Here is a 9907-nt window from a genome sequence, read left to right on the forward strand (position 1 = left end):
TGGGCAGATTTTCCAGTGGCTGCTAAGATAAGTCTTAGGATTGGAATATTTGAGTTTGTATCTATTGAGAAGATTTGTTGAAAGTCTCATGAGTTGTAGTTAGAGAATAGTCAGGCTATTGTTAGGACAAATCCGATGTCTCCAATTCGGTTGTAGATAATTGCTTGGAGGGCAGCTGTGTTAGCATCTGATCGTCCGTATCATCATCCGATTAGAAGAAAAGATATAATTCCTACACCTTCTCAGCCAATAAAAAGTTGAAATATGTTGTTGGCTGAGACTAGGATGAGTATAGTGATTAAAAATATAAGAAGATATTGTATAAATTGGTTAATGTTGGGGTCGTTGTGTATGTATCATGTGGAGAATTCTATGATTGATCATGTAACGTAAAGTGCGATTGGTATGAAGATAATTGATAGAAAGTCTAGCTTGAAACTAGCATAGAGTTCTATTGATTGGATAGTTGTTCAGTGTCAGTTGGAGATGTAGGCTTCTTTATTAGAGTTTAGGTAAATTGTGAGGGGGATTATGCTGATTAGGAATGCGTATTTGATTGATGATGTAACTTTTTTTGGAAAGTTGGAGTTGGGTGGTGATAAGGTGGAAAAAAGGAGAGGGTAAAGTAAGATTGTGAATATAGCTAGGGTGGATAATGAATATATGTTGATTACTTTAGTTTGGAGTTGCACCAAGTTTTTGGTTCCTAAGACCAATGGATTACTGTTATCCTAATAAAGTATGTAAAAAAGCCATATTGTTATATATGGGTCAGAAGAATTAGCAGTTCTCTGTTTGTACTTTTTTGGTAATTAAAAGATGTAACTCTTTATTTTTAGATTCACAGTCTAAGGTTTTTAATAAACTATAATTACAGAAAGTGGGGCCTAGGATTAGGCTCGGTTTAGCAGTTAGAAGGAGGATAGGAAGAAGGTGAAGGGAGATAAGTGTATGTTCGCGTGTAAAGGACGGTTTAATGTTTATAGTGTGGGGGGTAGTTTTACCTCGTTGTGTGGTGGTTAGTATATATAGTGAGTATGATGCGGTAATTAATATATTGATTCCTATAAGTAGAATGGTTGGGTGGGATCATGAGAATGACGAAATGATGATTATTAGTTCACCGATTAGGTTGATGGATGGAGGGAGGGCTAGGTTTGTGAGTGAGATTAGTAGTCATCAGAGGGCTATTAGTGGTAGGATTGTTTGTAATCCTCGTGCTAGGAGCATAGTTCGGCTGTGGATGCGTTCATAGTTGGTATTGGCTAGGCAGAACAGGGCTGAGGAGGTTAATCCGTGGGCGATTATTATGGCTGTAGCTCCTATATAACTTGATGGGGTTTGGATGAGGATAGCGATAATTACTAGGGCCATGTGGCTTACTGATGAATATGCAATTAGTGATTTTAAGTCTGTTTGTCGTAGACAGATTGAGCTGGTTATGATTCTGCCTCATAGAGATAAAAGGATGAATGGGTATATTAAAGATTTGTTAAGGGGTTCGATAAAGGTTGAAATACGTATCATTCCGCAACTGCCTAGTTTTAATAATACAGCTGCTAGAACTATTGAACCTGCAATTGGGGCTTCTACGTGGGCTTTTGGTAATCATAGGTGAAGGCCATATAATGGTATTTTTACTATGAATGCCATTATACATGCTAGCCATACTAGGTGGTTGGATCATGAATTGTATAGTGGGTCTGATTTGTACATCAGGAAAGTTATGTTTAAAGTTCCTATTGATTTGTACATATAGATTAATGCGATTAAGAGGGGTAGGGACCCTATAAGTGTGTAGAATAGGAAATATGAGCCAGCATTTAGGCGTTCAGTTTGGTTTCCTCATCGTGTAATGATAATTAGGGTTGGAATTAGTGTGGCTTCAAATAGGATATAAAACATGATTAGTTCGGTTGATGAAAATGTTAGGATAAGCGTAGTTTGGAGGATGATGATTAGGGAGATGTAAGTTTTTTTTCAGATGAGTGGTTCTTTAGATATATGTTTTTGGCTAGCAATGATTATCAGTGGGGTGAGTCATGATGTAAGGATTAGGAGTGGTGTAGATAAGGGATCAGTGAAAAATAGTGTTGAGAAATGTATGGAGCTGTAGGGGGTAATTAGGGTTGTGATAGTTAGAAGGCTGATTAAAAAGCTATATATGGATGTATTGATTCAGATAAACTTGTTGTTTGATAGTCAGACTATTGGGATTATTATAATTATGGGTATGGTGATTTTTAGCATTGTAGTAGGTTGAGGTTTTGTACGTAATCTGAGCCATATGTGTTTGAGACTTTTACGAGTAGGGCTAGTCCTACAGCTGCCTCGCATGCAGCTAGGACAAGTAGAATGATGGGTAGGGTATATGAGAAGGATGAGTGTGTAAAAGTAATGGAGATAGATAATATGATAAAGAGGGATAATATTATTCCTTCTAGGCATAGGAGGGATGATATTATGTGTGAGCGAAAGATCATTGTGCCTATTAGAGAGGCTAAGAAAGTGATATAGAGGTTAAATATGGTTAGGGACATTAATAGTAGTTATGAATTGAATCATAATTTAATGAGCCGAAATCAATTATTTTGAATTAAACTAACTACTAATTCGTTTCATTCGAGGCCTTTGTTTGATCATTCGTAAGCTAGGCCTAGGGCTAAGATAATTAGGAGAAGTGAGAGGGTTGTAGTTGAATGAATAAAGGTTAGTTGAAGAGCTCATGGAAGTGGGATGAGGAGGGCAATTTCTAGGTCAAATAGGAGAAATGTAATGGCTACTAAGAAAAATTTTATTGAGAAGGGTAGGTGGGCGGAACCTATTGGATCAAATCCACATTCATATGGGCTTACTTTTTCTGAGTAGATGTTTATTTGTGGAATTCAAAAGGCGATTAGGATTAATAGTGAGGCTAGGCTGAAATTAATTATTAGTGCGATTAGTATATTTATTACTTTTGTTTGGAGTGAGACCAAAACTGGGTGATTGGAAGTCACAAGTACTGAGTTATACTAGAAAAGTATGATCCTCATCAATAGATGGAAACGTATAGGAATAGTCAGACAACATCTACGAAGTGTCAATATCATGCTGCTGCTTCAAAGCCGAAATGGTGAGTGGATGTGAAGTGAAATTGGATTTGGCGGATTAGGCATACGATAAGAAATGTCGTTCCGATTATGACGTGTAGGCCGTGGAAGCCTGTTGCTATGAAGAATGTTGAGCCGTACACGCTGTCTGAAATAGTAAAGGAGGTTTCTATATACTCGGAGCCTTGTAAAACAGTAAAGTAAATTCCTAAAATGATAGTAATGAAAAGGGCTTGAATTATTGGTATTCGGTTACCTTCTATGAGGCTGTGATGGGCTCATGTAATTGATACCCCGGAGGCTAGGAGGACGGAGGTGTTGAGTAGTGGGACGTCTAGAGGGTTTAGTGGAGTGATTCCGGTTGGTGGTCAGCATCCTCCTAGTTCGGGAGTGGGGGCTAGGCTGGAGTGGTAGAATGCTCAGAAGAAGCCTGCAAAGAAAAATACTTCTGAAATAATAAATAGGACTATGCCATAGCGGAGGCCTTTTTGTACTACAGGGGTGTGATGGCCTTGGAATGTTCCTTCGCGGATTACGTCTCGTCACCATTGGAATATAGTAAGGATGCTGGACAAGATGCCTATGAGGAGGAGTGGGGTAGATTGATAGTGAAATCATATTACTATTCCTGATGTTAGGAGGAGAGCTGATATAGCTCCAGTTAATGGTCAAGGGCTGGGGTTTACTATATGGAAGGCATGTGTTTGGTGTGTCATTAGGTGTTGTCATGTAGGTATAGGCTTACTAGTAGGGTGAAGACGTAGGCTTAAATAAGGGCTACTGCAAATTCTAGGATTGTAAGGAGTGTGAGGATGATGAATGCTGCCAGTGATCCGATTGGGCTGATAGAATAGATTGCCAAGGCAGCTCCTCCGATTAGGTGGATTAGGAGGTGGCCAGCTGTAATGTTGGCTGTTAGTCGTACAGCGAGGGCTATAGGTTGGATTAATAGGCTGATGGATTCGATGATAATGAGTATCGGGATTAGTGGTAATGGAGTTCCTTGGGGTAGAAAGTGGGCTAGTGATGATTTAGTTTTGTGTCGGAATCCTAGTAAGACAGTTCCTGCTCATAATGGGATGGCTATTCCCAGATTTATGGAGAGTTGGGTGGTAGGGGTGAATGAGTGGGGTAGGAGGCCTAGGAGGTTTGTGGAGCCAATAAAGATAATTAGGGATGTGAGTAAGAGTGTTCAGGCGCGTCCTTTTAGGCTGTGTATGCTTATTATTTGTTTAATGATTGCGTTTATGAGTCATGATTGGAAAGTAGTGAGACGATTATTGATTAGTCGTTTTGGTTGTGGAAATAGGATGGATGGGAATATAATGACTGCAATAACGAGGGGTAGGCCTAAAAGTGTAGGGGTAGTGAAAGAGGTGAATAGATTTTCGTTCATTTTAGTTCTCAAGGATTGGTTGGTTTGATGTGCATAAGATTTTTGGTTTGTGGTTGGGGGTGGAAGGTGAAAGTTTTGAATTTTAATTGGAAGATAATGAATAGGGTAAGTGTGGTTCCTGTAATGGTAACAAATCATGAAGATGTATCTAATTGTGGCATACCATTATGGGACAATTGGTGTCCTGTCTTTAACTTAAAAGGTTAATGCTTTGATAGCTTCATAATGGGGTCTAAAGTATTGTTGTTGATCATGATTCGAAATGTTTAAGTGGGACTATTTCGACGACAATTGGTATGAAACTGTGGTTGGAACCGCAGATTTCAGAACATTGGCCGTAAAATAATCCTGGTCGTGTGGATGATAGGGTGGCTTGGTTTAGTCGTCCTGGGATAGCATTTGTTTTGATTCCTAGTGAGGGTACTGCTCATGAGTGTAGAACATCCTCTGAGGAAACTAGCATGCGGATGGGTAGGTCTATTGGAAGGACGACTCGGTTGTCTACTTCTAGGAGACGTAGTTCTCCAGGTTTAAGGTCGGATGTGGCGATTATGTAGGAGTCAAATATTAGGTCATTGAAGTCGGTATATTCATAGCTTCAATATCATTGATGTCCTATAGTTTTTACTGTTAATGCTGGGTCGTTGATTTCGTCTATTATATAAAGAATGCGAAGGGAGGGTAGAGCAATCATGACTAGGATAACAGCTGGAAGAATTGTTCAGATAGTTTCTACTTCTTGAGCATCCATAGTGCTAGTGTGGGTGAGTTTAGTGGTTAATATCAGTGAAATGATATATAGAACTAGTTTCCTTTCCCAGGCTCTGAGGAGACACCTGTCTCAGGACTCCTTCACCCAGCATCCTGGCCTAGGGTTTTGGTGAATGTAGAGTCAAGGCTGGTTGTTCCCAAGGGGAAGGATCTGACCCTGGAGAAACAGAGAGGTGGGGTGGTGTTGCATCATTTGAGTGGTGCTCCCCTTGGGTGGGAGCCCCTGGTTGTCTCAAGGGAACCTCCATGCTCCAGCTTGTACATTGTCCCAGATGAGGAATGAACAGAGGCACTGCTCTGAGTCGTGTGTGTGTGTGTGTGTGTGTGTGTGTGTGTGTGTGTGTGTTTGTGTGTGTGCATTAGAGAAACAGAGACAGAGAAGGAGGGAGAGAGAGAGAGAGGGAAAGAGAGAGAGATCATCTTTCTACTTGTACATCCTGACAATGCTCAGGTGAGTTATCAATTGGCAAATTTCAGGTGCTGCATGGATAAGTCTTCTGTCACCAGTCTGGATTTGTGTGTGTGTAGAAGTGGGTTTCAACAAAGATGGTCGAACCTTTTGGTAACTTTTCCTGCTATCTTCGCGAGGGGAGGGGGGGTGCATGATCTTCACGGCTGAGGTCCAGGGGCCTGGAATGGTAAGGTGCTTGAAGGGACTGATCACCTTTAAATTACAAGACCAAGGGATTTGTGTGCCCTGGAGCTCTCTACTCCCTTGGGCATGGTTGGTGGCAGTGGGAGCTTGGTAGGACCTGGGGGTGAGTCTCACAGGGGGTGATTTCCCAGGGGGACAGAGTGTGTGGCCAGCACTTAGTAAGGATGTGCACACTGCGAGTATGGAGTGCACCAGCATAAGTCAGACTCCGGGTCTTCTCATCATGATGTCTGATGGTTGAGGCCAACCTTATTTTAAATCTTGACCTGTGATCTTCAGATCTCAGACTCCTGAGTAGCTGGGATTACAGGCATGATCCTCTGGCACCAGGCCTCTGATTCTTTTTGGTATATTAGGATTTGAACTCAAGGCCTTAGGCTTGCCAGTCAGGTATTCCACCATGTGAGCCAAGCCTTTCTGTCTTGGGCATTTCCAAAATAGAGACTAAATATATGGTCAGGCTGGGCTGGATCATGGTCCTCCTATCTGTGACAGGCATGCTCCACCAGGCCTGGTTCTCTGTAGTTGGGATAGTAGACATGTAGCACCATGTTCAGTCATCGGTTTAGATGGATTATCTCAAACTCTTAGTGCACAGCAGTCAATTCTTGACCACAGGGTAAGCCCTGGGTTAGGCTTCAACTATTGGACCTCAGTCTCCTCTTGGGACAGTTGTGAGGAAACAAGGGATTTATACAGAGGGATCTCTGGCACAGGGCACAGAGGGAGTGGCCATTAGATATGGTTCTTGGCAATTCTGTGAGCAAATGAAAGGAAGATACCTGGAAAAGGCTCACGTGGGGCTTGTTATTAATCATGGAACAGGTGAGGGATTATGAAACAAAACATGTCTCTCTTTCATCCTTACCTTATCCCCATGAGGAAGGGGATCCTTCACTGTGTTCAGTTTTGCGGCTGGGGATACTGAGGCAAGGAGAAGCCAGGTGACATACTCATGACTTCCAGTTCACAGGAAGCTCTGCCTGACTTCTCTGCCATACTCCCTAGGACAATGGGTGCTATTCAGTCCACTTCTTGTGGTGAGAAGTCCAATTCTTGTCAGTCGTGGGGCTTGAACTCTGGTCCTGGGCACTGTCCCCGAGCTCCTCAGATCAAGGCTAGCACTCTACTACTTAAGCCACAGCGCCGCTTACAGTTTTTTGGTGCTTCTTTGGAGATAAGAGTCTCACAGACGTTCCTGCCCGGGCTGGCTGTGAACCATGATCCTCATATCTCAGCCCCCTGTGTAGTTAGGATTACAGGTCTGAGCCATGGGCACCCGGCTTAAGTTTAATTCTGACTTTTTTTCTCTCTCTCACAGGAACTGGTTGAATGTGTGCTGGAGGAGGTGGCCCAGCGTCCCCATGTGGTTGGAACCCAAGGTGGCCCTCTCATTCTGGAGGTAGACTGTGGGTTAGGAGCTGTCTTGCTCAGCCTGTTGAACCAGCTCCATGAGGTAAGCCCCTCTGTGCCCTGGCTAGACTATAACGGTTATTCATTGTCCATCCAGCCTTACTGGACTTAGTATTTTTTGTATGTTATTTTCTAGCACCTGGCCAAAATTATGATACATAGTTATGGAATGAAAATATAATGCCATCTTAAGAAAGTCATTTAGGGCTCTGGGAATGTGACTTCATGGTGTGGTGATTGCCTAGCCTGCCTGAACGCCTGGGTTCAATTCCTCACAGAAAAACACTGAAAGAGGTGCTGTGCCCCAAGTGGTAGAGTGGTAGCCTTGAGGAAAAAAAAAGCAAGCTCAGGAATAATTCCCTAGTCCTGAGTTTAAGCCCCCTGGACTGTCAAAAACAAAACAAAACAAAACAAAACAGTTAGTAAATGAAAAATAAAGAACACATACTTGGAATATATAATTGCTCCTTCCATACTGATACCTGACAATAGTCCCTAATTCATGCATTTTGCCTATATTAGGATACCGTGTTGAAAAAAAAATGTTTTGTTCATTAGATCACTGCAGTTAATGCCAGGAATGTACTTAGATGTCAAGGGAAGATGAATTCTGGAAATTAAAAGATTCCAGGCTTTTGAGTGGTCACTGCTAATCACAGAGAAGGCTAGTCTAAGTGAGATTTGGAAATCTTTTTGGTCAGTCATGGCACTAAAAAGGCAGAGACTAATAAACAGTTGTGATAGAAGAGAAAGAATAACTCCAGATGGAAGGAATAAATGATAGTAACTAACATATACCAGAAACTGTTCTAGGTAAATATTTTTGGTTATTGAAGAACTAGTTATCAACTAGGCTTAAACCTCATTGCCTTTAACATTGTAAATCTCTTAGGCTAGTTTTTAATCTCTGTGTGATAAATGTATCTCCTTCTATGCTGTTCTTTTATATCTGATCTCCTTTGCTTTCTAAAAATCTCAGTCTTTCTATATTACTCTATGAATATTGCCTAATACTAAATAACACCTACACAGATGGCAGAGGATGCTAATGTAAGAGTCCCATAGCTCATGAGTCATTAATATAACAACATGGAAAAATGAGGACATATTTATTCCTACCCCAATTTTTCTGAAAAGCTGCAATGTCATCATTTGGTTCAAATTTCCATTCTTTGTCTACATAGTGTCATTAAGTACACATAAATGCAAATATGAGCCAGGTGCTGGTAGCTCAAGCCTGTAATCCTATCTACTCAGAAGGATGAGACCAGAGGATTGTGGTTCAAAGCAAGCCTTGTCAGGAAAGTCCATGAGACCCTTATCTTCAATTAATCACAGGAAACCCGGAATTGGTGCTGTAGCTAAAGTGGTAGAGTGCTCAACTTGAGATGAAGAGGTGAGGGACAGCGCCCACAAAAAAAAGTGCAAATATGACTTTCAGTTTCCCCAAAAGGAATGACAAGGTCAATAGTAATCTTTCCAAGCATAAAAATAATTACAAAATGATTCAGTGCACCTACTTTCACTGAGTTATTTAAGTTATGGCTTCTTTGCTGGGCATATTCTCTTCTTTTAAAAATTGTCAAATATTAGCTTTATAATAAACTTCATCTAATATTTTTTTTTCAAAACAGAAGTCCATACTGTCGATATCACTTGGCTTTCTTACTATCCTATTTCAAAGCTAATCCAGGCAGGAAAGTCTGTCAAACTATTATCTCTAAATAAACACTAAAAAAGCCGGAAGTAGAGTTTTGGCTCAAGCAGTAGAGTACTAGCTTTGAGGATAGGTGGGCAAGAAAGATAACTGTTCAGGCACAGGGTCCAGCCCCTGGGTTCAAGTCCCAGAATCAGAACAAACTAAACAAGCAAACAAAAACAACCCCCAGATATTTCTTTGGGACTGTCCTTAAAGGAGTACTGCTCTGAGAAGAGGCTGCTTGTGCTGAACATATTCACAAGATCCAGCTTTTTTGGAATCCTTATTGCTATGGAGAATTCAGGACCAGACTAAAGGAATTGATAACTGACTCCTGCCAAAAGAGAATCTTCTCAGGGGTGAAATATCCATACATAAGACACTTTTAAACTTCCATGTCTTTGTTTCTTTGCAGTAGAACAACTTTAAAACAATGTTATTAGGGGCTGGGAATGTGGTTCAGTGGTACAGTGCTTGCCTTGTATGCATGAGGCCCTGATTTCCCAGTACCACATAAACAGAAAAAGTCAGAAATGGCGCTGTGGTTCAAGTGGTAGAGCACTATCCTTGAGATGAAGATCTGAGGGAGAGCACCCAGGCCCAGACTTTAGGCCCTACAATTGGCAAAAACAAATACAAACTAACTAAAAAAACAACAACGTTAATTCCTTTTATTCTATGCTGGCCTTCACATGGCACATTATTATCTTTTGTAATACTCTCAACTAGAAGTTTACAGACAAGTTTATATGAATAAAAAACACACTGGAAAAAGTAAGGGACAGAGTTTCCTTCAAGCCTTGGGATTCTTTTCTTGTACAGTAAAAAGGAAAGCACAAGTTAATTTGAACTTTATCATTTCTCTGTGTTCAATTCCTCTC

The sequence above is a fragment of the Dipodomys spectabilis genome, unplaced genomic scaffold (assembly GCF_019054845.1).
Source record: "Dipodomys spectabilis isolate Male_0828 unplaced genomic scaffold, ASM1905484v1 ptg000226l, whole genome shotgun sequence".
Taxonomy (NCBI): Eukaryota; Metazoa; Chordata; class Mammalia; order Rodentia; family Heteromyidae; genus Dipodomys; species Dipodomys spectabilis.